Genomic DNA, 5,000 nt, shown 5'->3' on the forward strand with positions numbered 1-5,000 from the left:
CTATGTATGTAAACATATATATATATATACATTTATATAAGTGTATACATACATACATACATATATACATGCATGCATGCATACATACATACATACATACATACATACATACATACATGCATGCATGCATGCATACATACATACATACATACATACATACATACATACATACATACATACATACATACATACATACATACATGCAAACATACATATATGGTCTAAAATTCACACCAACTCCTAAATCCAGCACAACAGACTTTATAACAGATACTGAAGAATTCTACAGAAGACTTCGCCCACGGGAGTTCTTTCCTAACAATGGCAACGATGATCTACCGTTTTTGCAGAATAAAACAGATTTTAAACCTCCGATAAATAGAAACAAACACCTGGTGGAATATATAATATGCCTGAAAAGGTCTGCTAATTCAAACATTCCAACAAACCCTTTAAAACAAAATATTACAGATGAGGGGCAAAAATCATTAGAATCCTCAAGATTAATCTATAATCAATAAAGAAGCTGACAAAGGAGGTGCCATTGTAATAATGGACAAGACTCATTGCAGGGAAATAGTCTTAGAACAATTCAGTGACCAACAATTCTACAGAAGACTAGATAGCAATGCAGATAAACGAACTAGGAGCAAAACTGGCAAATTTATCAACAAATTCAAGGATGAGTTAACAAAAAAGGAATTGAAATACCTAACCATTTTGAAGTGGAAACAAGTAATTTTTATGGACTTCCTGAAATCCATAAATCCAAACAGATCAGCAACAGCTTAAAAGATCTCCATACTCTATATATAAAGATTCCCTAACCAAATGATCTCAAATTGCATCTGATTGTTGCAGGACCAGCATCCAGTACCCAAAGATTAAGCAACTTGCTGGACATAATTTGAAAAACCTTTATGTAGATTAGTTCCCAGTTTCATCAGAGATGACATGGACTTCTTAAATCCTATACCAGAACAGGCAGATAAAGAGACAGTACTAGTAAGCTTTGACGTAACTAGTCTCTACGCAAATATCTACAGCATCACATGCCCACAATGCAAAGAAAACTACATTTTTATACCCCTCTCTCTATCAGCCCCGTATTCCTTCTATCTTTTTACACTCTAATACCTTTCTTTATCACCCTCATCTCCCCATTTCTACTTTCAAATTATCTTGACTGACCACTAACTGGTACACTTTCCCTTATTATCTCTCTCCTTGTTTTTCTTTTTTGTTTCTTTTCTTGATCATGTTTTTCAGATGAAGATGCCCGAAGAAGTGATCTAACAATAAAAAATATTATTGCATATTTCTATATATTGAAGGTATTACATAACATTGTAAGAGATATGAAATTTTTAAAAAATCGTTCGTTTACGGAAACGATCGTAGCGTCGATTTGATTTCACCTTTCTTGGTTTAGATCATCATCATCCTCATCCTCATCCTCCTCCTCCTCCTCATCATCATCATCATCATTATTGTGTATATATGTGTGTGCATATATATATATGTATAGGTTCCCTTAATGAGAAAGTGCATAATACCGTAGTAGAATGTAATAGTTTATTTAAGCTGATCCAAAAGCCTGTCACTCAGGGCTTTAAATTAAAAAGTTACCTTTTCGAGTCACGCCGAATCATAAGGGCCGGTTTCTCGGTTCCATGGCGTATAAATTTCACACCTGGATGGGACGCCGGTCCGTCGAAGGATTACTCATTTTTGTCAGCAACATGAAATGAAGTATTTTGCTCAAAACACAACGCGTCGCCCGGTCTAGGAATCGAAACCACAATCTTACGATCAGGAGTCAACCACCCTAACCACCAAACTACGCTCCTCTACTAACACCGAGCTTTACCTGCTCCTCTACTAACACCGAGCTTTACCTGCTCCTCAATCTATCCCAGTCCAAGGAACCGTCAAAAAGTAGGGGTAAACTTTACAATAACAGGTTATTATATTCTGATGAAAATGATATTTAAATATTCTATACAATATTTGTATAACATTTCAATATTAATATTTCATAACGAATAATGAATCCTATTGGTTAATTGTTATGTGGCTTATATGTTACCTATTAATTATTTGTTACTCGGTTACATTCAGTCCTGTATAAACTGGTATACGGATGTGTTGTCGGCGACTAAACTGGCTATCCTAACAAGTACCGAAAAGTATTGATGGACACTCTATGAGATAAAAGGCAAAATCTATGATAATCAACAGTTATCGAATTGTATGCATTTGTGCACGTTTCAGATGGAAATTATGTCTATAAACGTGATAACCAGCAGTGCCATTGTGCAACGCACACATCAGAGGCGAGTGAGACATATAGATCACATTGTTTATCCCATTGTACACCGGTTGTCTCGACGATAGTAACATTAGAGCAGAAAGTTAGAATTAATAGAGCAAAACTGCTCATCTGGCGCAGCCCTACCTCTCTATAATCCATCGTCTTCGAATCACAAGCAGATGATACATCTTTCGTTGAGCGGGTCAGATTATCGCACATATCTGCCTCTATAATCCAACATCTTCGAAACACAAGCAGATGTTAGCTCTTTCGTTGAGCCGGTCAGTTTATTGCACATATACGACTTGTGTCTCTGCGACACCCAATTATTTCACATTAATTCAAGCCACCTGTTGTTATCATTTTCATTGGAGTGTTGCACAAGAGTCGGAATTTAATATTTTATTCATAGAAATCTCTTAAAGGCAGCGAACTGCCGGAATCGTTAGCATGTCAGGCAAAATGCTTAGTGGTCTGTCTTCCATTTTAGCATTCTGAGTTCAAATGACACCGAGATCAACGTTGCTTTCCATCCTTTCCTGGGTCTATAAAATATGTACCAGTTGAACACTGAGTCAAATTAAAAAAGAATTATTGGAGATGTCCTGTTTCGAACTGAGGCATCTATAATAATAAAAGCGAAATTCTGTCTGTCCGTCTGGGACCCCTGTATCTCCGACCACATTCGCTCTACATTGACATATTATACCTTTTTGGAATCAAGATGATCCCGGAATTGAAAATCTTCATTTGGTTCTTGAACATCCAGCATTGGGATCTGATTTAAAAGTATTTGGGTTGCTATTTCTAGCAGGTAAAGCGTTGCTGACTCACGCCATCTTGGTTGGCATTTGTCAGATGATGTCAGAGATCAAAGGATGAGATAAATGACATTCGCTTCTTTAATTTTACGTCGAGATGAAACCTTTAGGACAAATTGGCCAACTGGAACAATAGAATTATTGTATTACAGAATTAATTCAAATCCGTCTTTAATCTCTGATCAAACATAACAGGGTCACATAGTCATTATAGACGTATAATAGTGATGCTATTTCGCTCTCTTTAGTTTGGGCCGCAAGTCCAATTATCACTCCACAGGAGTTAGCTTAAAATCCGCACGGAGTGCAGCTTATAAGCTAGTGCTTTATAAACTATTCTAATAACATTCGACGAAAAATCTCCTTACAGTATCATTAATTAAACTTTTTTAAGTAGATGCTGATTAAAAAATCCTTCCCACGTTATGCCGACTCATAAAGGCTGGTTTCCTGGTTTCCTGGTTTCTATGGCGTATAAATTCTCCACCTGGACGGGACGCCGGTCTGTCACAGAATTACTCATTTTTGCCAGCTGAAAAGAGTGATGTAACGTGAAATGAAGTGTCTTGCTCAAGAACACACCGCATCGCTCGGACCAGGAATCGAAACCACAATCATACGACCATGAGTGCAACATCTTAACCACTAAGCCACGTGTCTTCACAGGAACTGATTCACCTCGTCTGAGATGGGAACAGTTCTACCACACTAAGAGGCATCATCCAATACACTTGTTTTAAAGTGTTTTACACAATATTTGTTACTGTCAGTTGGCTGTTTCCTGTATATGCAGAATCTCTCTTAAATCACTCCTCACCGTATTAGAAAGGGATACGGTACATTGGGTAATGTTGTGTGGTACTGAATTCCCTACACACTGAAAGAAAACGGATAAGTCAAGATTGGAAAGCCTTAGATTCTAAATTTTTCTATCAAGTTTTACTACAATTATGGACATAAAAAGGCAATATTAAAAATATATTTCAAGATATTTGCCCAGATCAGTTATCACATCTAACAATTCAGATAGCGTTATGAGCCAAAGTAAGCTTACCGGCAGGAAAAATTACGCTATTGTTTTGTATTTTTTTTTAAATGTCCTTTTTTTAATGGGTGGTCTTGAGAAAATGGTTGTATCCTAGGTATTCACAAGTCCTTCTGAGACCACTGAGATTGATACAGCTGATTTTCTTATTGAACAACAAAAACATGCGGAAAAAGAGGGAATTCAGAAGGGAAACGTTAAAAGGATGAAGTGTTGGACTTGTGGTTTGTTACGGATGTGGGAGAGAAGACACATTATGACTAACAAGAGGAAGAAGGACGAATGAATTGGGGAGGCTTTGGTGGAGGTCTATGTTTTATTGCAATCAGGCCACTCACTATTTTCTTAATGAAACTTGATTTCCTGACGAACAGAATTTGTTATAATCTTACAAAGCGTTCTGAATAGCAACGAGTGTTGATTAGGAAGCTGAGCTGAGTTCCAATGGAAGAAAGCCCGATATTCCCTGCCAATGAAGGTCTCTTGGAAACTATTATCGCTACCCTGGGTTGACACAAAACCACTCAATCACATTGCACACTATAAAGTATATTAGTGCATGTCTGGATGAACAGAAATGCTTGTCAGCCGGGATGTATTTGGAGCTATAGATCTCTGATATGTACATAGTTTTATTAAACAGCTACCTTCCTACCACGATTATGTCTGTTTACTGGATCAGAGATAAGCTACACAACATTATTACTAATACTCAAAGAGTTACTTCAAAGAAATAAAACATCGAGAGCTCTAGGTGAGTTCCCAGCCTTTTTACAAACAACGAAATCTTTTGTTTACGTAAAAGAACCCCAGGTTTTTG

The sequence above is a fragment of the Octopus sinensis genome, linkage group LG5, assembly GCF_006345805.1.
Source record: "Octopus sinensis linkage group LG5, ASM634580v1, whole genome shotgun sequence".
Taxonomy (NCBI): domain Eukaryota; kingdom Metazoa; phylum Mollusca; class Cephalopoda; order Octopoda; family Octopodidae; genus Octopus; species Octopus sinensis.